This window comes from Phalangium opilio, unplaced genomic scaffold (assembly GCF_054372755.1).
Source record: "Phalangium opilio isolate 3A_F unplaced genomic scaffold, DU_Popi_V2 ptg000019l_1, whole genome shotgun sequence".
In the NCBI taxonomy this organism is placed as follows: domain Eukaryota; kingdom Metazoa; phylum Arthropoda; class Arachnida; order Opiliones; family Phalangiidae; genus Phalangium; species Phalangium opilio.
The window spans coordinates 2,052,154-2,070,250 of NW_028324152.1; the positions used below are offsets into that span (position 1 = coordinate 2,052,154).

The 18,097-nt window shown below is 35.8% G+C and overlaps 53 non-coding genes across 53 annotated transcripts; all 53 read right to left on the reverse strand.

Annotated features, from left to right (window-relative positions):
* Positions 1–83: 83 nt before the first annotated feature.
* TRNAT-UGU (transfer RNA threonine (anticodon UGU)) lies at positions 84–156 on the reverse strand. The gene has a single exon. It is a non-coding gene; the product is annotated as a tRNA-Thr (tRNA).
* A 371-nt stretch (positions 157–527) lies between these two features.
* TRNAT-UGU (transfer RNA threonine (anticodon UGU)) lies at positions 528–600 on the reverse strand. The gene has a single exon. It is a non-coding gene; the product is annotated as a tRNA-Thr (tRNA).
* A 133-nt stretch (positions 601–733) lies between these two features.
* TRNAT-UGU (transfer RNA threonine (anticodon UGU)) lies at positions 734–806 on the reverse strand. The gene has a single exon. It is a non-coding gene; the product is annotated as a tRNA-Thr (tRNA).
* Positions 807–1,418: 612 nt separating this feature from the next.
* TRNAT-UGU (transfer RNA threonine (anticodon UGU)) lies at positions 1,419–1,491 on the reverse strand. The gene has a single exon. It is a non-coding gene; the product is annotated as a tRNA-Thr (tRNA).
* Positions 1,492–1,830: 339 nt separating this feature from the next.
* On the reverse strand, positions 1,831–1,903 carry TRNAT-AGU (transfer RNA threonine (anticodon AGU)). Its single transcript has one exon. It is a non-coding gene; the product is annotated as a tRNA-Thr (tRNA).
* Positions 1,904–2,481: 578 nt separating this feature from the next.
* On the reverse strand, positions 2,482–2,554 carry TRNAT-AGU (transfer RNA threonine (anticodon AGU)). The gene has a single exon. It is a non-coding gene; the product is annotated as a tRNA-Thr (tRNA).
* Positions 2,555–2,720: 166 nt separating this feature from the next.
* Positions 2,721–2,793, reverse strand: TRNAT-UGU (transfer RNA threonine (anticodon UGU)). Its single transcript has one exon. It is a non-coding gene; the product is annotated as a tRNA-Thr (tRNA).
* Positions 2,794–2,926: 133 nt separating this feature from the next.
* On the reverse strand, positions 2,927–2,999 carry TRNAT-AGU (transfer RNA threonine (anticodon AGU)). The gene has a single exon. It is a non-coding gene; the product is annotated as a tRNA-Thr (tRNA).
* A 134-nt stretch (positions 3,000–3,133) lies between these two features.
* TRNAT-UGU (transfer RNA threonine (anticodon UGU)) lies at positions 3,134–3,206 on the reverse strand. Its single transcript has one exon. It is a non-coding gene; the product is annotated as a tRNA-Thr (tRNA).
* A 133-nt stretch (positions 3,207–3,339) lies between these two features.
* On the reverse strand, positions 3,340–3,412 carry TRNAT-UGU (transfer RNA threonine (anticodon UGU)). Its single transcript has one exon. It is a non-coding gene; the product is annotated as a tRNA-Thr (tRNA).
* A 579-nt stretch (positions 3,413–3,991) lies between these two features.
* On the reverse strand, positions 3,992–4,064 carry TRNAT-AGU (transfer RNA threonine (anticodon AGU)). The gene has a single exon. It is a non-coding gene; the product is annotated as a tRNA-Thr (tRNA).
* A 372-nt stretch (positions 4,065–4,436) lies between these two features.
* Positions 4,437–4,509, reverse strand: TRNAT-AGU (transfer RNA threonine (anticodon AGU)). The gene has a single exon. It is a non-coding gene; the product is annotated as a tRNA-Thr (tRNA).
* A 134-nt stretch (positions 4,510–4,643) lies between these two features.
* TRNAT-UGU (transfer RNA threonine (anticodon UGU)) lies at positions 4,644–4,716 on the reverse strand. The gene has a single exon. It is a non-coding gene; the product is annotated as a tRNA-Thr (tRNA).
* A 133-nt stretch (positions 4,717–4,849) lies between these two features.
* On the reverse strand, positions 4,850–4,922 carry TRNAT-UGU (transfer RNA threonine (anticodon UGU)). Its single transcript has one exon. It is a non-coding gene; the product is annotated as a tRNA-Thr (tRNA).
* A 373-nt stretch (positions 4,923–5,295) lies between these two features.
* Positions 5,296–5,368, reverse strand: TRNAI-UAU (transfer RNA isoleucine (anticodon UAU)). Its single transcript has one exon. It is a non-coding gene; the product is annotated as a tRNA-Ile (tRNA).
* Positions 5,369–5,707: 339 nt separating this feature from the next.
* On the reverse strand, positions 5,708–5,780 carry TRNAT-AGU (transfer RNA threonine (anticodon AGU)). The gene has a single exon. It is a non-coding gene; the product is annotated as a tRNA-Thr (tRNA).
* A 339-nt stretch (positions 5,781–6,119) lies between these two features.
* On the reverse strand, positions 6,120–6,192 carry TRNAT-AGU (transfer RNA threonine (anticodon AGU)). Its single transcript has one exon. It is a non-coding gene; the product is annotated as a tRNA-Thr (tRNA).
* Positions 6,193–6,358: 166 nt separating this feature from the next.
* Positions 6,359–6,431, reverse strand: TRNAT-UGU (transfer RNA threonine (anticodon UGU)). Its single transcript has one exon. It is a non-coding gene; the product is annotated as a tRNA-Thr (tRNA).
* Positions 6,432–6,564: 133 nt separating this feature from the next.
* On the reverse strand, positions 6,565–6,637 carry TRNAT-UGU (transfer RNA threonine (anticodon UGU)). The gene has a single exon. It is a non-coding gene; the product is annotated as a tRNA-Thr (tRNA).
* A 374-nt stretch (positions 6,638–7,011) lies between these two features.
* Positions 7,012–7,084, reverse strand: TRNAT-UGU (transfer RNA threonine (anticodon UGU)). Its single transcript has one exon. It is a non-coding gene; the product is annotated as a tRNA-Thr (tRNA).
* Positions 7,085–7,217: 133 nt separating this feature from the next.
* TRNAT-UGU (transfer RNA threonine (anticodon UGU)) lies at positions 7,218–7,290 on the reverse strand. Its single transcript has one exon. It is a non-coding gene; the product is annotated as a tRNA-Thr (tRNA).
* A 373-nt stretch (positions 7,291–7,663) lies between these two features.
* On the reverse strand, positions 7,664–7,736 carry TRNAT-UGU (transfer RNA threonine (anticodon UGU)). The gene has a single exon. It is a non-coding gene; the product is annotated as a tRNA-Thr (tRNA).
* A 339-nt stretch (positions 7,737–8,075) lies between these two features.
* Positions 8,076–8,148, reverse strand: TRNAT-AGU (transfer RNA threonine (anticodon AGU)). The gene has a single exon. It is a non-coding gene; the product is annotated as a tRNA-Thr (tRNA).
* A 339-nt stretch (positions 8,149–8,487) lies between these two features.
* Positions 8,488–8,560, reverse strand: TRNAT-UGU (transfer RNA threonine (anticodon UGU)). Its single transcript has one exon. It is a non-coding gene; the product is annotated as a tRNA-Thr (tRNA).
* A 372-nt stretch (positions 8,561–8,932) lies between these two features.
* TRNAT-UGU (transfer RNA threonine (anticodon UGU)) lies at positions 8,933–9,005 on the reverse strand. The gene has a single exon. It is a non-coding gene; the product is annotated as a tRNA-Thr (tRNA).
* Positions 9,006–9,138: 133 nt separating this feature from the next.
* Positions 9,139–9,211, reverse strand: TRNAT-AGU (transfer RNA threonine (anticodon AGU)). Its single transcript has one exon. It is a non-coding gene; the product is annotated as a tRNA-Thr (tRNA).
* A 167-nt stretch (positions 9,212–9,378) lies between these two features.
* Positions 9,379–9,451, reverse strand: TRNAT-UGU (transfer RNA threonine (anticodon UGU)). Its single transcript has one exon. It is a non-coding gene; the product is annotated as a tRNA-Thr (tRNA).
* Positions 9,452–9,822: 371 nt separating this feature from the next.
* Positions 9,823–9,895, reverse strand: TRNAT-UGU (transfer RNA threonine (anticodon UGU)). Its single transcript has one exon. It is a non-coding gene; the product is annotated as a tRNA-Thr (tRNA).
* A 133-nt stretch (positions 9,896–10,028) lies between these two features.
* TRNAT-UGU (transfer RNA threonine (anticodon UGU)) lies at positions 10,029–10,101 on the reverse strand. The gene has a single exon. It is a non-coding gene; the product is annotated as a tRNA-Thr (tRNA).
* A 612-nt stretch (positions 10,102–10,713) lies between these two features.
* Positions 10,714–10,786, reverse strand: TRNAT-UGU (transfer RNA threonine (anticodon UGU)). The gene has a single exon. It is a non-coding gene; the product is annotated as a tRNA-Thr (tRNA).
* Positions 10,787–11,125: 339 nt separating this feature from the next.
* TRNAT-AGU (transfer RNA threonine (anticodon AGU)) lies at positions 11,126–11,198 on the reverse strand. Its single transcript has one exon. It is a non-coding gene; the product is annotated as a tRNA-Thr (tRNA).
* Positions 11,199–11,364: 166 nt separating this feature from the next.
* Positions 11,365–11,437, reverse strand: TRNAT-UGU (transfer RNA threonine (anticodon UGU)). Its single transcript has one exon. It is a non-coding gene; the product is annotated as a tRNA-Thr (tRNA).
* A 133-nt stretch (positions 11,438–11,570) lies between these two features.
* Positions 11,571–11,643, reverse strand: TRNAT-AGU (transfer RNA threonine (anticodon AGU)). The gene has a single exon. It is a non-coding gene; the product is annotated as a tRNA-Thr (tRNA).
* Positions 11,644–11,777: 134 nt separating this feature from the next.
* On the reverse strand, positions 11,778–11,850 carry TRNAT-UGU (transfer RNA threonine (anticodon UGU)). Its single transcript has one exon. It is a non-coding gene; the product is annotated as a tRNA-Thr (tRNA).
* A 133-nt stretch (positions 11,851–11,983) lies between these two features.
* TRNAT-UGU (transfer RNA threonine (anticodon UGU)) lies at positions 11,984–12,056 on the reverse strand. Its single transcript has one exon. It is a non-coding gene; the product is annotated as a tRNA-Thr (tRNA).
* A 167-nt stretch (positions 12,057–12,223) lies between these two features.
* TRNAT-UGU (transfer RNA threonine (anticodon UGU)) lies at positions 12,224–12,296 on the reverse strand. Its single transcript has one exon. It is a non-coding gene; the product is annotated as a tRNA-Thr (tRNA).
* Positions 12,297–12,463: 167 nt separating this feature from the next.
* Positions 12,464–12,536, reverse strand: TRNAT-AGU (transfer RNA threonine (anticodon AGU)). Its single transcript has one exon. It is a non-coding gene; the product is annotated as a tRNA-Thr (tRNA).
* Positions 12,537–12,670: 134 nt separating this feature from the next.
* Positions 12,671–12,743, reverse strand: TRNAT-UGU (transfer RNA threonine (anticodon UGU)). Its single transcript has one exon. It is a non-coding gene; the product is annotated as a tRNA-Thr (tRNA).
* Positions 12,744–12,876: 133 nt separating this feature from the next.
* TRNAT-UGU (transfer RNA threonine (anticodon UGU)) lies at positions 12,877–12,949 on the reverse strand. Its single transcript has one exon. It is a non-coding gene; the product is annotated as a tRNA-Thr (tRNA).
* Positions 12,950–13,116: 167 nt separating this feature from the next.
* Positions 13,117–13,189, reverse strand: TRNAT-UGU (transfer RNA threonine (anticodon UGU)). The gene has a single exon. It is a non-coding gene; the product is annotated as a tRNA-Thr (tRNA).
* Positions 13,190–13,974: 785 nt separating this feature from the next.
* On the reverse strand, positions 13,975–14,047 carry TRNAT-AGU (transfer RNA threonine (anticodon AGU)). The gene has a single exon. It is a non-coding gene; the product is annotated as a tRNA-Thr (tRNA).
* A 134-nt stretch (positions 14,048–14,181) lies between these two features.
* Positions 14,182–14,254, reverse strand: TRNAT-UGU (transfer RNA threonine (anticodon UGU)). Its single transcript has one exon. It is a non-coding gene; the product is annotated as a tRNA-Thr (tRNA).
* A 133-nt stretch (positions 14,255–14,387) lies between these two features.
* Positions 14,388–14,460, reverse strand: TRNAT-UGU (transfer RNA threonine (anticodon UGU)). Its single transcript has one exon. It is a non-coding gene; the product is annotated as a tRNA-Thr (tRNA).
* Positions 14,461–14,833: 373 nt separating this feature from the next.
* Positions 14,834–14,906, reverse strand: TRNAT-AGU (transfer RNA threonine (anticodon AGU)). Its single transcript has one exon. It is a non-coding gene; the product is annotated as a tRNA-Thr (tRNA).
* A 166-nt stretch (positions 14,907–15,072) lies between these two features.
* On the reverse strand, positions 15,073–15,145 carry TRNAT-UGU (transfer RNA threonine (anticodon UGU)). Its single transcript has one exon. It is a non-coding gene; the product is annotated as a tRNA-Thr (tRNA).
* Positions 15,146–15,484: 339 nt separating this feature from the next.
* TRNAT-AGU (transfer RNA threonine (anticodon AGU)) lies at positions 15,485–15,557 on the reverse strand. Its single transcript has one exon. It is a non-coding gene; the product is annotated as a tRNA-Thr (tRNA).
* A 578-nt stretch (positions 15,558–16,135) lies between these two features.
* TRNAT-AGU (transfer RNA threonine (anticodon AGU)) lies at positions 16,136–16,208 on the reverse strand. Its single transcript has one exon. It is a non-coding gene; the product is annotated as a tRNA-Thr (tRNA).
* Positions 16,209–16,374: 166 nt separating this feature from the next.
* Positions 16,375–16,447, reverse strand: TRNAT-UGU (transfer RNA threonine (anticodon UGU)). The gene has a single exon. It is a non-coding gene; the product is annotated as a tRNA-Thr (tRNA).
* Positions 16,448–16,580: 133 nt separating this feature from the next.
* Positions 16,581–16,653, reverse strand: TRNAT-AGU (transfer RNA threonine (anticodon AGU)). Its single transcript has one exon. It is a non-coding gene; the product is annotated as a tRNA-Thr (tRNA).
* Positions 16,654–16,787: 134 nt separating this feature from the next.
* Positions 16,788–16,860, reverse strand: TRNAT-UGU (transfer RNA threonine (anticodon UGU)). Its single transcript has one exon. It is a non-coding gene; the product is annotated as a tRNA-Thr (tRNA).
* A 133-nt stretch (positions 16,861–16,993) lies between these two features.
* TRNAT-UGU (transfer RNA threonine (anticodon UGU)) lies at positions 16,994–17,066 on the reverse strand. The gene has a single exon. It is a non-coding gene; the product is annotated as a tRNA-Thr (tRNA).
* A 373-nt stretch (positions 17,067–17,439) lies between these two features.
* On the reverse strand, positions 17,440–17,512 carry TRNAT-UGU (transfer RNA threonine (anticodon UGU)). Its single transcript has one exon. It is a non-coding gene; the product is annotated as a tRNA-Thr (tRNA).
* Positions 17,513–17,850: 338 nt separating this feature from the next.
* On the reverse strand, positions 17,851–17,923 carry TRNAT-AGU (transfer RNA threonine (anticodon AGU)). Its single transcript has one exon. It is a non-coding gene; the product is annotated as a tRNA-Thr (tRNA).
* Positions 17,924–18,097: the final 174 nt, after the last annotated feature.

Consider the following 18,097-nt stretch of genomic DNA (forward strand, 5'->3'; position numbering starts at 1 on the left):
ATATGCATATCTAAATCAACTATTATTTTTTAATTTTTCAAAATTTAATAGCTTCGAAATCTAGTTCAATCAACATAACAGCGGGGCTCCGACGAGAATCGAACTCATGATCTCCTGTTTACAAGACTGGCGCTTTAACCACTAAGCCACGGAGCCCTTGCTTTGAAGCGATATGAATGCAGAATATTTCAGTAAATTAACTAAATTATCTCATGGGACCTTTTGCCCTATTATTTTAATTTTTCAAAATTATATAGCTACGAAATCTAGTTCAAGTAACATAACAGCGAGGCTCCGACGAGAATCGAACTATGATCTCCTGTTTACAAGACAGGCGCTTTAACCACTAAGCCACGGAGCCCTTGCTTTGAAGCGATATGAATGCTGAATATTTCAGTAAATTAACTAAATTATCTCATGGGAACTTTTTCACTATTGTTTGCATATATGCATATCTAAATCAACTATTATTTTTAATTTTTCAAAATTTAATAGCTACGAAATCTAGGTCAAGTAATATAACAGCAAGGCTCCGACGAGAATCGAACACATGATCTCCTGTTTACAAGACTGGCGCTTTAACCACTAAGCCACGGAGCCCTTGCTTTGCAGCGATATGAATGCAGAATATTTCAGTAAATTAACTAAATTATCTCATGGGAACTTTTGCCCTATTATTTTAATTTTTCAAAATTATATAGCTACGAAATCTAGTTCAAGTAACATAACAGCGAGGCTCCGACGAGAATCGAACTCATGATCTCCTGTTTACAAGACAGGCGCTTTAACCACTAAGCCACGGAGCCCTTGCTTTGAAGCGATATGAATGCTGAATATTTCAGTAAATTAACTAAATTATCACATCGGAACTTTTACACTATTGTTTGCTTATATGCGTATCTAAATCAACTATTATTTTTTAATTTTTCAAAATTTAATAGCTTCGAAATCTAGTTCAATCAACATAACAGCGGGGCTCCGACGAGAATCGAACTCATGATCTCCTGTTTACTAGACAGGCGCTTTAACACCTAAGCCACGGCGCCCTTGCTTTGAAGCGACATGAATGCTGAATATTCCAGTAATTTATCTAAATTAACTCATCGGAATTTTTACCCTATTGTTTTAATTTTTCAAAATTTAATAGCTTCGAAATCTAGTTCAATCAACATAACAGCAAGGCTCCGACGAGATTCGAACTCATGATCTCCTTTTTACTAGACAGGCGCTTTAACCACTAAGCCACGGAGCCCTTGCTTTGAAGCGATATGAATGCTGAATATTTCAGTAAATTAACTAAATTATCTCATGGGAACTTTTTCACTATTGTTTGCATATATGCATATCTAAATCAACTATTATTTTTAATTTTTCAAAATTTAATAGCTTCGAAATCTAGTTCAAGTAATATAACAGCAAGGCTCCGACGAGAATCGAACACATGATCTCCTGTTTACAAGACTGGCGCTTTAACCACTAAGCCACGGAGCCCTTGCTTTGAAGCGATATGAATGCAGAATATTTCAGTAAATTAACTAAATTATCTCATGGGAACTTTTGCCCTATTATTTTAATTTTTCAAATTTTAATAGCTTCGAAATCTAGTTCAAGTAATATAACAGCAAGGCTCCGACGAGAATCGAACACATGATCTCCTGTTTACAAGACTGACGCTTTAACCACTAAGCCACGGAGCCCTTGCTTTGCAGCGATATAAATGCAGAATATTTCAGTAAATTAACTAAATTATCTCATGGGAACTTTTGCCCTATTATTTTAATTTTTCAAAATTATATAGCTACGAAATCTAGTTCAAGTAACATAACAGCGAGGCTCCGACGAGAATCGAACTCATGATCTCCTGTTTACTAGACAGGCGCTTTAACCACTAAGCCACGGAGCCCTTGCTTTGAAGCGATATGAATGCAGAATATTTCAGTAAGTTAACTAAATTTTCTCATGGGAACTTTTGCCCTATTATTTTAATTTTTCAAAATTATATAGCTACGAAATCTAGTTCAAGAAACATAACAGCGAGGCTTCGACGAGAATCGAACTATGATCTCCTGTTTACAAGACAGGCGCTTTAACCACTAAGCCACGGAGCCCTTGCTTTGAAGCGATATGAATGCTGAATATTTCAGTAAATTAACTAAATTATCACATCGGAACTTTTACACTATTGTTTGCTTATATGCAAATCTAAATCAACTATTATTTTTTAATTTTTCAAAATTTAATAGCTTCGAAATCTAGTTCAATCAACATAACAGCGGGGCTCCGACGAGAATCGAACTCATGATCTCCTGTTTACTAGACAGGCGCTTTAACCACTAAGCCACGGCGCCCTTGCTTTGAAGCGACATGAATGCTGAATATTCCAGTAATTTATCTAAATTAACTCATCGGAATTTTTACCCTATTGTTTTAATTTTTCAAAATTTAATAGCTACGAAATCTAGGTCAAGTAACATAACAGCAAGGCTCCGACGAGAATCGAACTCATGATCTCCTGTTTACTAGACAGGCGCTTTAACCACTAAGCCACGGAGCCCTTGCTTTGAAGCGATATGAATGCTGAATATTTCAGTAAATTAACTAAATTATCTCATGGGAACTTTTTCACTATTGTTTGCATATATGCATATCTAAATCAACTATTACTTTTAATTTTTCAAAATTTAATAGCTACGAAATCTAGGTCAAGTAATATAACAGCAAGGCTCCGACGAGAATCGAACACATGATCTCCTGTTTACAAGACTGGCGCTTTAACCACTAAGCCACGGAGCCCTTGCTTTGCAGCGATATGAATGCAGAATATTTCAGTAAATTAACTAAATTATCTCATTTGAACTTTTGCCCTATTATTTTAATTTTTCAAAATTATATAGCTACGAAATCTAGTTCAAGTAACATAACAACGAGGCTCCGACGAGAATCGAACTCATGATCTCCTGTTTACTAGACAGGCGCTTTAACCACTAAGCCACGGAGCCCTTGCTTTGAAGCGATATGAATGCAGAATATTTCAGTAAATTAACTAAATTATCTCATGGGAACTTTTGCCCTATTATTTTTAATTTTTCAAAATTTAATAGCTTCGAAATCTAGTTCAAGTAATATAACAGCAAGGCTCCGACGAGAATCGAACACATGATCTCCTGTTTACAAGACTGGCGCTTTAACCACTAAGCCACGGAGCCCTTGCTTTGAAGCGATATGAATGCAGAATATTTCAGTAAATTAACTAAATTATCTCATGGGACCTTTTGTTCTATTATTTTAATTTTTCAAAATTATATAGCTACGAAATCTAGTTCAAGTAACATAACAGCGAGGCTCCGACGAGAATCGAACTCATGATCTCCTGTTTACAAGACAGGCGCTTTAACCACTAAGCCACGGAGCCCTTGCTTTGAAGCGATATGAATGCTGAATATTTCAGTAAATTAACTAAATTATCACATCGGAACTTTTACACTATTGTTAACTTATATGCGTATCTAAATCAACTATTATTTTTTAATTTTTCAAAATTTAATAGCTTCGAAATCTAGTTCAATCAACATAACAGCGGGGCTCCGACGAGAATCGAACTCATGATCTCCTGTTTACTAGACAGGCGCTTTAACACCTAAGCCACGGCGTCCTTGCTTTGAAGCGACATGAATGCTGAATATTCCAGTAATTTATCTAAATCAACTCATCGGAATTTTTACCCTATTGTTTTAATTTTTCAAAATTTAATAGCTTCGAAATCTAGTACAATCAACATAACAGCGGGGCTCCGACGAGAATCGAACTCATGATCTCCTGTTTACTAGACAGGCGCTTTAACACCTAAGCCACGGCGTCCTTGCTTTGAAGCGACATGAATGCTGAATATTCCAGTAATTTATCTAAATCAACTCATCGGAATTTTTACCCTATTGTTTTAATTTTTCAAAATTTAATAGCTTCGAAATCTAGTTCAATCAACATAACAGCAAGGCTCCGACGAGATTCGAACTCATGATCTCCTGTTTACTAGACAGGCGCTTTAACCACTAAGCCACGGAGCCCTTGCTTTGAAGCGATATGAATGCTGAATATTTCAGTAAATTAACTAAATTATCTCATGGGAACTTTTTCACTATTGTTTGCATATATGCATATCTAAATCAACTATTATTTTTAATTTTTCAAAATTTAATAGCTACGAAATCTAGGTCAAGTAATATAACAGCAAGGCTCCGACGAGAATAGAACACATGATCTCCTGTTTACAAGACTGGCGCTTTAACCACTAAGCCACGGAGCCCTTGCTTTGCAGCGATATGAATGCAGAATATTTCAGTAAATTAACTAAATTATCTCATGGGAACTTTTGCCCTATTATTTTAATTTTTCAAAATTATATAGCTACGAAATCTAGTTCAAGTAACATAACAGCGAGGCTCCGACGAGAATCGAACTCATGATCTCCTGTTTACTAGACAGGCGCTTTAACCACTAAGCCACGGAGCCCTTGCTTTGAAGCGATATGAATGCAGAATATTTCAGTAAATTAACTAAATTATCTCATGGGAACTTTTGCCCTATTATTTTTAATTTTTCAAAATTTAATAGCTTCGAAATCTAGTTCAAGTAATATAACAGCAAGGCTCCGACGAGAATCGAACACATGATCTCCTGTTTACAAGACTGGCGCTTTAACCACTAAGCCACGGAGCCCTTGCTTTGCAGCGATATGAATGCAGAATATTTCAGTAAATTAACTAAATTATCTCATGGGACCTTTTGTTCTATTATTTTAATTTTTCAAAATTATATAGCTACGAAATCTAGTTCAAGTAACATAACAGCGAGGCTCCGACGAGAATCGAACTCATGATCTCCTGTTTACAAGACAGGCGCTTTAACCACTAAGCCACGGAGCCCTTGCTTTGAAGCGATATGAATGCTGAATATTTCAGTAAATTAACTAAATTATCACATCGGAACTTTTACACTATTGTTTGCTTATATGCGTATCTAAATCAACTATTATTTTTTAATTTTTCAAAATTTAATAGCTTCGAAATCTAGTTCAATCAACATAACAGCGGGGCTCCGACGAGAATCGAACTCATGATCTCCTGTTTACTAGACAGGCGCTTTAACACCTAAGCCACGGCGTCCTTGCTTTGAAGCGACATGAATGCTGAATATTCCAGTAATTTATCTAAATTAACTCATCGGAATTTTTACCCTATTGTTTTAATTTTTCAAAATTTAATAGCTTCGAAATCTAGTTCAATCAACATAACAGCAAGGCTCCGACGAGATTCGAACTCATGATCTCCTGTTTATAAGACTGACGCTTTAACCACTAAGCCACGGAGCCCTTGCTTTGCAGCGATATAAATGCAGAATATTTCAGTAAATTAACTAAATTATCTCATGGGAACTTTTGCCCTATTATTTTAATTTTTCAAATTTTAATAGCTTCGAAATCTAGTTCAAGTAATATAACAGCAAGGCTCCGACGAGAATCGAACACATGATCTCCTGTTTACAAGACTGACGCTTTAACCACTAAGCCACGGAGCCCTTGCTTTGCAGCGATATAAATGCAGAATATTTCAGTAAATTAACTAAATTATCTCATGGGAACTTTTGCCCTATTATTTTAATTTTTCAAAATTATATAGCTACGAAATCTAGTTCAAGTAACATAACAGCGAGGCTCCGACGAGAATCGAACTCATGATCTCCTGTTTACTAGACAGGCGCTTTAACCACTAAGCCACGGAGCCCTTGCTTTGAAGCGATATGAATGCAGAATATTTCAGTAAATTAACTAAATTTTCTCATGGGAACTTTTGCCCTATTATTTTAATTTTTCAAAATTATATAGCTACGAAATCTAGTTCAAGAAACATAACAGCGAGGCTTCGACGAGAATCGAACTCATGATCTCCTGTTTACTAGACAGGCGCTTTAACCACTAAGCCACGGCGCCCTTGCTTTGAAGCGACATGAATGCTGAATATTCCAGTAATTTATCTAAATTAACTCATCGAAATTTTTACCCTATTGTTTTAATTTTTCAAAATTTAATAGCTACGAAATCTAGGTCAAGTAACATAACAGCAAGGCTCCGACGAGAATCGAACTCATGATCTCCTGTTTACTAGACAGGCGCTTTAACCACTAAGCCACGGAGCCCTTGCTTTGAAGCGATATGAATGCTGAATATTTCAGTAAATTAACTAAATTATCTCATGGGAACTTTTTCACTATTGTTTGCATATATGCATATCTAAATCAACTATTATTTTTAATTTTTCAAAATTTAATAGCTACGAAATCTAGGTCAAGTAATATAACAGCAAGGCTCCGACGAGAATCGAACACATGATCTCCTGTTTACAAGACTGGCGCTTTAACCACTAAGCCACGGAGCCCTTGCTTTGCAGCGATATGAATGCAGAATATTTCAGTAAATTAACTAAATTATCTCATGGGACCTTTTGTTCTATTATTTTAATTTTTCAAAATTATATAGCTACGAAATCTAGTTCAAGTAACATAACAGCGAGGCTCCGACGAGAATCGAACTCATGATCTCCTGTTTACAAGACAGGCGCTTTAACCACTAAGCCACGGAGCCCTTGCTTTGAAGCGATATGAATGCTGAATATTTCAGTAAATTAACTAAATTATCACATCGGAACTTTTACACTGTTGTTTGCTTATATGCGTATCTAAATCAACTATTATTTTTTAATTTTTCAAAATTTAATAGCTTCGAAATCTAGTTCAATCAACATAACAGCGGGGCTCCGACGAGAATCGAACTCATGATCTCCTGTTTACTAGACAGGCGCTTTAACACCTAAGCCACGGAGCAATTGCTTTGAAGCGATATGAATGCAGAATATTTCAGTAAATTAACTAAATTATCTCATGGGAACTTTTGCCCTATTATTTTTAATTTTTCAAAATTTAATAGCTTCGAAATCTAGTTCAAGTAATATAACAGCAAGGCTCCGACGAGAATCGAACACATGATCTCCTGTTTACAAGACTGGCGCTTTAACCACTAAGCCACGGAGCCCTTGCTTTGAAGCGATATGAATGCAGAATATTTCAGTAAATTAACTAAATTATCTCATGGGACCTTTTGTTCTATTATTTTAATTTTTCAAAATTATATAGCTACGAAATCTAGTTCAAGTAACATAACAGCGAGGCTCCGACGAGAATCGAACTCATGATCTCCTGTTTACAAGACAGGCGCTTTAACCACTAAGCCACGGAGCCCTTGCTTTGAAGCGATATGAATGCTGAATATTTCAGTAAATTAACTAAATTATCACATCGGAACTTTTACACTGTTGTTTGCTTATATGCGTATCTAAATCAACTATTATTTTTTAATTTTTCAAAATTTAATAGCTTCGAAATCTAGTTCAATCAACATAACAGCGGGGCTCCGACGAGAATCGAACTCATGATCTCCTGTTTACTAGACAGGCGCTTTAACACCTAAGCCACGGCGTCCTTGCTTTGAAGCGACATGAATGCTGAATATTCCAGTAATTTATCTAAATTAACTCATCGGAATTTTTACCCTATTGTTTTAATTTTTCAAAATTTAATAGCTTCGAAATCTAGTTCAATCAACATAACAGCAAGGCTCCGACGAGATTCGAACTCATGATCTCCTGTTTACAAGACTGACGCTTTAACCACTAAGCCACGGAGCCCTTGCTTTGCAGCGATATAAATGCAGAATATTTCAGTAAATTAACTAAATTATCTCATGGGAACTTTTGCCCTATTATTTTAATTTTTCAAATTTTAATAGCTTCGAAATCTAGTTCAAGTAATATAACAGCAAGGCTCCGACGAGAATCGAACACATGATCTCCTGTTTACAAGACTGACGCTTTAACCACTAAGCCACGGAGCCCTTGCTTTGCAGCGATATAAATGCAGAATATTTCAGTAAATTAACTAAATTATCTCATGGGAACTTTTGCCCTATTATTTTAATTTTTCAAAATTATATAGCTACGAAATCTAGTTCAAGTAACATAACAGCGAGGCTCCGACGAGAATCGAACTCATGATCTCCTGTTTACTAGACAGGCGCTTTAACCACTAAGCCACGGAGCCTTTGCTTTGAAGCGATATGAATGCAGAATATTTCAGTAAATTAACTAAATTTTCTCATGGGAACTTTTGCCCTATTATTTTAATTTTTCAAAATTATATAGCTACGAAATCTAGTTCAAGAAACATAACAGCGAGGCTTCGACGAGAATCGAACTCATGATCTCCTGTTTACTAGACAGGCGCTTTAATCACTAAGCCACGGAGCCCTCGCTTTGAAGCGACATGAATGCTGAATATTCCAGTAATTTAACTAAATTAACTCATCGGAATTTTTACCCTATTGTTTTAATTTTTCAAAATTTAATAGCTACGAAATCTAGTTCAAGTAACATAACAGCGAGGCTATGACGAGAATCGAACTCATGATCTCCTGTTTACAAGACAGGCGCTTTAACCACTAAGCCACGGAGCCCTTGCTTTGAAGCGACATGAATGCTGAATATTTCAGTAAATTAACTAAATTATCTCATGAGAACTTTAACACTATTGTTTGCATATATGCATATCTAAATCAACTATTATTTTTAATTTTTCAAAATTTAATAGCTTCGAAATCTAGTTCAAGTAATATAACATCAAGGCTCCAACGAGAACCGAACACATGATCTCCTGTTTACAAGACTGGCGCTTTAACCACTAAGCCACGGAGCCCTTGCTTTGAAGCGATATGAATGCAGAATATTTCAGTAAATTAACTAAATTATCTCATGGGACCTTTTGCCCTATTATTTTAATTTTTCAAAATTATATAGCTACGAAATCTAGTTCAAGTAACATAACAGCGAGGCTCCGACGAGAATCGAACTCATGATCTCCTGTTTACAAGACAGGCGCTTTAACCACTAAGCCACGGAGCCCTTGCTTTGAAGCGATATGAATGCAGAATATTTCAGTAAATTAACTAAATTATCTCATGGGAATTTTTGCCCTATTGTTTTAATTTTTCAAAATTTAATAGCTACGAAATCTAGGTCAAGTAACATAACAGCAAGGCTCCGACGAGAATCGAACTCATGATCTCCTGTTTACTAGACAGGCGCTTTAACCACTAAGCCACGGAGCCCTTGCTTTGAAGCGATATGAATGCTGAATATTTCAGTAAATTAACTAAATTATCACATCGGAACTTTTACACTATTGTTTGCTTATATGCATATCTAAATCAACTATTATTTTTTAATTTTTCAAAATTTTATAGCTTCGAAATCTAGTTCAATCAACATAACAGCGGGGCTCCGACGAGAATCGAACTCATGATCTCCTGTTTACAAGACTGGCGCTTTAACCACTAAGCCACGGAGCCCTTGCTTTGAAGCGATATGAATGCAGAATATTTCAGTAAATTAACTAAATTATCTCATGGGACCTTTTGCCCTATTATTTTAATTTTTCAAAATTATATAGCTACGAAATCTAGTTCAAGTAACATAACAGCGAGGCTCCGACGAGAATCGAACTATGATCTCCTGTTTACAAGACAGGCGCTTTAACCACTAAGCCACGGAGCCCTTGCTTTGAAGCGATATGAATGCTGAATATTTCAGTAAATTAACTAAATTATCTCATGGGAACTTTTTCACTATTGTTTGCATATATGCATATCTAAATCAACTATTATTTTTAATTTTTCAAAATTTAATAGCTACGAAATCTAGGTCAAGTAATATAACAGCAAGGCTCCGACGAGAATCGAACACATGATCTCCTGTTTACAAGACTGGCGCTTTAACCACTAAGCCACGGAGCCCTTGCTTTGCAGCGATATGAATGCAGAATATTTCAGTAAATTAACTAAATTATCTCATGGGAACTTTTGCCCTATTATTTTAATTTTTCAAAATTATATAGCTACGAAATCTAGTTCAAGTAACATAACAGCGAGGCTCCGACGAGAATCGAACTCATGATCTCCTGTTTACAAGACAGGCGCTTTAACCACTAAGCCACGGAGCCCTTGCTTTGAAGCGATATGAATGCTGAATATTTCAGTAAATTAACTAAATTATCACATCGGAACTTTTACACTATTGTTTGCTTATATGCGTATCTAAATCAACTATTATTTTTTAATTTTTCAAAATTTAATAGCTTCGAAATCTAGTTCAATCAACATAACAGCGGGGCTCCGACGAGAATCGAACTCATGATCTCCTGTTTACTAGACAGGCGCTTTAACACCTAAGCCACGGCGCCCTTGCTTTGAAGCGACATGAATGCTGAATATTCCAGTAATTTATCTAAATTAACTCATCGGAATTTTTACCCTATTGTTTTAATTTTTCAAAATTTAATAGCTTCGAAATCTAGTTCAATCAACATAACAGCAAGGCTCCGACGAGATTCGAACTCATGATCTCCTTTTTACTAGACAGGCGCTTTAACCACTAAGCCACGGAGCCCTTGCTTTGAAGCGATATGAATGCTGAATATTTCAGTAAATTAACTAAATTATCTCATGGGAACTTTTTCACTATTGTTTGCATATATGCATATCTAAATCAACTATTATTTTTAATTTTTCAAAATTTAATAGCTTCGAAATCTAGTTCAAGTAATATAACAGCAAGGCTCCGACGAGAATCGAACACATGATCTCCTGTTTACAAGACTGGCGCTTTAACCACTAAGCCACGGAGCCCTTGCTTTGAAGCGATATGAATGCAGAATATTTCAGTAAATTAACTAAATTATCTCATGGGAACTTTTGCCCTATTATTTTAATTTTTCAAATTTTAATAGCTTCGAAATCTAGTTCAAGTAATATAACAGCAAGGCTCCGACGAGAATCGAACACATGATCTCCTGTTTACAAGACTGACGCTTTAACCACTAAGCCACGGAGCCCTTGCTTTGCAGCGATATAAATGCAGAATATTTCAGTAAATTAACTAAATTATCTCATGGGAACTTTTGCCCTATTATTTTAATTTTTCAAAATTATATAGCTACGAAATCTAGTTCAAGTAACATAACAGCGAGGCTCCGAAGAGAATCGAACTCATGATCTCCTGTTTACTAGACAGGCGCTTTAACCACTAAGCCACGGAGCCCTTGCTTTGAAGCGATATGAATGCTGAATATTTCAGTAAATTAACTAAATTATCTCATGGGAACTTTTTCACTATTGTTTGCATATATGCATATCTAAATCAACTATTACTTTTAATTTTTCAAAATTTAATAGCTACGAAATCTAGGTCAAGTAATATAACAGCAAGGCTCCGACGAGAATCGAACACATGATCTCCTGTTTACAAGACTGGCGCTTTAACCACTAAGCCACGGAGCCCTTGCTTTGCAGCGATATGAATGCAGAATATTTCAGTAAATTAACTAAATTATCTCATGGGAACTTTTGCCCTATTATTTTAATTTTTCAAAATTATATAGCTACGAAATCTAGTTCAAGTAACATAACAGCGAGGCTCCGACGAGAATCGAACTCATGATCTCCTGTTTACTAGACAGGCGCTTTAACCACTAAGCCACGGAGCCCTTGCTTTGAAGCGATATGAATGCAGAATATTTCAGTAAATTAACTAAATTATCTCATGGGAACTTTTGCCCTATTATTTTTAATTTTTCAAAATTTAATAGCTTCGAAATCTAGTTCAAGTAATATAACAGCAAGGCTCCGACGAGAATCGAACACATGATCTCCTGTTTACAAGACTGGCGCTTTAACCACTAAGCCACGGAGCCCTTGCTTTGAAGCGATATGAATGCAGAATATTTCAGTAAATTAACTAAATTATCTCATGGGACCTTTTGTTCTATTATTTTAATTTTTCAAAATTATATAGCTACGAAACCTAGTTCAAGTAACATAACAGCGAGGCTCCGACGAGAATCGAACTCATGATCTCCTGTTTACAAGACAGGCGCTTTAACCACTAAGCCACGGAGCCCTTGCTTTGAAGCGATATGAATGCTGAATATTTCAGTAAATTAACTAAATTATCACATCGGAACTTTTACACTATTGTTTGCTTATATGCGTATCTAAATCAACTATTATTTTTTAATTTTTCAAAATTATATAGCTACGAAATCTAGTTCAAGTAACATAACAGCGAGGCTCCGACGAGAATCGAACTCATGATCTCCTGTTTACAAGACAGGCGCTTTAACCACTAAGCCACGGAGCCCTTGCTTTGAAGCGATATGAATGCTGAATATTTCAGTAAATTAACTAAATTATCACATCGGAACTTTTACACTATTGTTTGCTTATATGCGTATCTAAATCAACTATTATTTTTTAATTTTTCAAAATTTAATAGCTTCGAAATCTAGTTCAATCAACATAACAGCGGGGCTCCGACGAGAATCGAACTCATGATCTCCTGTTTACTAGACAGGCGCTTTAACCACTAAGCCACGGAGCCCTTGCTTTGAAGCGATATGAATGCAGAATATTTCAGTAAATTAACTAAATTATCTCATGGGAACTTTTGCCCTATTATTTTTAATTTTTCAAAATTTAATAGCTTCGAAATCTAGTTCAAGTAATATAACAGCAAGGCTCCGACGAGAATCGAACACATGATCTCCTGTTTACAAGACTGGCGCTTTAACCACTAAGCCACGGAGCCCTTGCTTTGAAGCGATATGAATCCAGAATATTTCAGTAAATTAACTAAATTATCTCATGGGACCTTTTGTTCTATTATTTTAATTTTTCAAAATTATATAGCTACGAAATCTAGTTCAAGTAACATAACAGCGAGGCTCCGACGAGAATCGAACTCATGATCTCCTGTTTACAAGACAGGCGCTTTAACCACTAAGCCACGGAGCCCTTGCTTTGAAGCGATATGAATGCTGAATATTTCAGTAAATTAACTAAATTATCACATCGGAACTTTTACACTATTGTTTGCTTATATGCGTATCTAAATCAACTATTATTTTTTAATTTTTCAAAATTATATAGCTACGAAATCTAGTTCAAGTAACATAACAGCGAGGCTCCGACGAGAATCGAACTCATGATCTCCTGTTTACAAGACAGGCGCTTTAACCACTAAGCCACGGAGCCCTTGCTTTGAAGCGATATGAATGCTGAATATTTCAGTAAATTAACTAAATTATCACATCGGAACTTTTACACTATTGTTTGCTTATATGCGTATCTAAATCAACTATTATTTTTTAATTTTTCAAAATTTAATAGCTTCGAAATCTAGTTCAATCAACATAACAGCGGGGCTCCGACGAGAATCGAACTCATGATCTCCTGTTTACTAGACAGGCGCTTTAACACCTAAGCCACGGCGCCCTTGCTTTGAAGCGACATGAATGCTGAATATTCCAGTAATTTATCTAAATTAACTCATCGGAATTTTTACCCTATTGTTTTAATTTTTCAAAATTTAATAGCTTCGAAATCTAGTTCAATCAACATAACAGCAAGGCTCCGACGAGATTCGAACTCATGATCTCCTTTTTACTAGACAGGCGCTTTAACCACTAAGCCACGGAGCCCTTGCTTTGAAGCGATATGAATGCAGAATATTTCAGTAAATTAACTAAATTATCTCATGGGAACTTTTGCCCTATTATTTTAATTTTTCAAATTTTAATAGCTTCGAAATCTAGTTCAAGTAATATAACAGCAAGGCTCCGACGAGAATCGAACACATGATCTCCTGTTTACAAGACTGACGCTTTAACCACTAAGCCACGGAGCCCTTGCTTTGCAGCGATATAAATGCAGAATATTTCAGTAAATTAACTAAATTATCTCATGGGAACTTTTGCCCTATTATTTTAATTTTTCAAAATTATATAGCTACGAAATCTAGTTCAAGTAACATAACAGCGAGGCTCCGACGAGAATCGAACTCATGATCTCCTGTTTACTAGACAGGCGCTTTAACCACTAAGCCACGGAGCCCTTGCTTTGAAGCGATATGAATGCAGAATATTTCAGTAAATTAACTAAATTATCTCATGGGAACTTTTGCCCTATTATTTTTAATTTTTCAAAATTTAATAGCTTCGAAATCTAGTTCAAGTAATATAACAGCAAGGCTCCGACGAGAATCGAACACATGATCTCCTGTTTACAAGACTGGCGCTTTAACCACTAAGCCACGGAGCCCTTGCTTTGAAGCGATATGAATGCAGAATATTTCAGTAAATTAACTAAATTATCTCATGGGACCTTTTGTTCTATTATTTTAATTTTTCAAAATTATATAGCTACGAAATCTAGTTCAAGTAACATAACAGCGAGGCTCCGACGAGAATCGAACTCATGATCTCCTGTTTACAAGACAGGCGCTTTAACCACTAGGCCACGGAGCCCTTGCTTTGAAGCGATATGAATGCTGAATATTTCAGTAAATTAACTAAATTATCACATCGGAACTTTTACACTATTGTTTGCTTATATGCGTATCTAAATCAACTATTATTTTTTAATTTTTCAAAATTTAATAGCTTCGAAATCTAGTTCAATCAACATAACAGCGGGGCTCCGACGAGAATCGAACTCATGATCTCCTGTTTACTAGACAGGCGCTTTAACACCTAAGCCACGGCGTCCTTGCTTTGAAGCGACATGAATGCTGAATATTCCAGTAATTTATCTAAATCAACTCATCGGAATTTTTACCCTATTGTTTTAATTTTTCAAAATTTAATAGCTTCGAAATCTAGTTCAATCAACATAACAGCAAGGCTCCGACGAGATTCGAACTCATGATCTCCTGTTTACTAGACAGGCGCTTTAACCACTAAGCCACGGAGCCCTTGCTTTGAAGCGATATGAATGCTGAATATTTCAGTAAATTAACTAAATTATCTCATGGGAACTTTTTCACTATTGTTTGCATATATGCATATCTAAATCAACTATTATTTTTAATTTTTCAAAATGTAATAGCTTCGAAATCTAGTTCAAGTAATATAACAGCAAGGCTCCGACGAGAATCGAACACATGATCTCCTGTTTACAAGACTGGCGCTTTAACCACTAAGCCACGGAGCCCTTGCTTTGAAGCGATATGAATGCAGAATATTTCAGTAAATTAACTAAATTATCTCATGGGAACTTTTGCCCTATTATTTTAATTTTTCAAATTTTAATAGCTTCGAAATCTAGTTCAAGTAATATAACAGCAAGGCTCCGACGAGAATCGAACACATGATCTCCTGTTTACAAGACTGACGCTTTAACCACTAAGCCACGGAGCCCTTGCTTTGCAGCGATATAAATGCAGAATATTTCAGTAAATTAACTAAATTATCTCATGGGAACTTTTGCCCTATTATTTTAATTTTTCAAAATTATATAGCTACGAAATCTAGTTCAAGTAACATAACAGCGAGGCTCCGTCGAGAATCGAACTCATGATCTCCTGTTTACTAGACAGGCGCTTTAACCACTAAGCCACGGAGCCCTTGCTTTGAAGCGATATGAATGCAGAATATTTCAGTAAATTAACTAAATTTTCTCATGGGAACTTTTGCCCTATTATTTTAATTTTTCAAAATTATATAGCTACGAAATCTAGTTCAAGAAACATAACAGCGAGGCTTCGACGAGAATCGAACTATGATCTCCTGTTTACAAGACAGGCGCTTTAACCACTAAGCCACGGAGCCCTTGCTTTGAAGCGATATGAATGCTGAATATTTCAGTAAATTAACTAAATTATCACATCGGAACTTTTACACTATTGTTTGCTTATATGCATATCTAAATCAACTATTATTTTTTAATTTTTCAAAATTTAATAGCTTCGAAATCTAGTTCAATCAACATAACAGCGGGGCTCCGACGAGAATCGAACTCATGATCTCCTGTTTACTAGACAGGCGCTTTAACCACTAAGCCACGGCGCCCTTGCTTTGAAGCGACATGAATGCTGAATATTCCAGTAATTTATCTAAATTAACTCATCGAAATTTTTACCCTATTGTTTTAATTTTTCAAAATTTAATAGCTACGAAATCTAGGTCAAGTAACATAACAGCAAGGCTCCGACGAGAATCGAACTCATGATCTCCTGTTTACTAGACAGGCGCTTTAACCACTAAGCCACGGAGCCCTTGCTTTGAAGCGATATGAATGCTGAATATTTCAGTAAATTAACTAAATTATCTCATGGGAACTTTTTCACTATTGTTTGCATATATGCATATCTAAATCAACTATTATTTTTAATTTTTAAAAATTTAATAGCTACGAAATCTAGGTCAAGTAATATAACAGCAAGGCTCCGACGAGAATCGAACACATGATCTCCTGTTTACAAGACTGGCGCTTTAACCACTAAGCCACGGAGCCCTTGCTTTGCAGCGATATGAATGCAGAATATTTCAGTAAATTAACTAAATTATCTCATGGGAACTTTTGCCCTATTATTTTAATTTTTCAAAATTATATAGCTACGAAATCTAGTTCAAGTAACATAACAGCGAGGCTCCGACGAGAATCGAACTCATGATCTCCTGTTTACTAGACAGGCGCTTTAACCACTAAGCCACGGAGCCCTTGCTTTGAAGCGATATGAATGCAGAATATTTCAGTAAATTAACTAAATTATCTCATGGGAACTTTTGCCCTATTATTTTTAATTTTTCAAAATTTAATAGCTTCGAAATCTAGTTCAAGTAATATAACAGCAAGGCTCCGACGAGAATCGAACACATGATCTCCTGTTTACAAGACTGGCGCTTTAACCACTAAGCCACGGAGCCCTTGCTTTGAAGCGATATGAATGCAGAATATTTCAGTAAATTAACTAAATTATCTCATGGGACCTTTTGTTCTATTATTTTAATTTTTCAAAATTATATAGCTACGAAATCTAGTTCAAGTAACATAACAGCGAGGCTCCGACGAGAATCGAACTCATGATCTCCTGTTTACAAGACAGGCGCTTTAACCACTAAGCCACGGAGCCCTTGCTTTGAAGCGATATGAATGCTGAATATTTCAGTAAATTAACTAAATTATCACATCGGAACTTTTACACTATTGTTTGCTTATATGCGTATCTAAATCAACTATTATTTTTTAATTTTTCAAAATTTAATAGCTTCGAAATCTAGTTCAATCAACATAACAGCGGGGCTCCGACGAGAATCGAACTCATGATCTCCTGTTTACTAGACAGGCGCTTTAACACCTAAGCCACGGCGTCCTTGCTTTGAAGCGACATGAATGCTGAATATTCCAGTAATTTATCTAAATTAACTCATCGGAATTTTTACCCTATTGTTTTAATTTTTCAAAATTTAATAGCTTCGAAATCTAGTTCAATCAACATAACAGCAAGGCTCCGACGAGATTCGAACTCATGATCTCCTGTTTACAAGACTGACGCTTTAACCACTAAGCCACGGAGCCCTTGCTTTGCAGCGATATAAAAGCAGAATATTTCAGTAAATTAACTAAATTATCTCATGGGAACTTTTGCCTATTATTTTAATTTTTCAAATTTTAATAGCTTCGAAATCTAGTTCAAGTAATATAACAGCAAGGCTCCGACGAGAATCGAACACATGATCTCCTGTTTACAAGACTGACGCTTTAACCACTAAGCCACGGAGCCCTTGCTTTGCAGCGATATAAATGCAGAATATTTCAGTAAATTAACTAAATTATCTCATGGGAACTTTTGCCCTATTATTTTAATTTTTCAAAATTATATAGCTACGAAATCTAGTTCAAGTAACATAACAGCGAGGCTCCGACGAGAATCGAACTCATGATCTCCTGTTTACTAGACAGGCGCTTTAACCACTAAGCCACGGAGCCCTTGCTTTGAAGCGATATGAATGCAGAATATTTCAGTAAATTAACTAAATTTTCTCATGGGAACTTTTGCCCTATTATTTTAATTTTTCAAAATTATATAGCTACGAAATCTAGTTCAAGAAACATAACAGCGAGGCTTCGACGAGAATCGAACTCATGATCTCCTGTTTACTA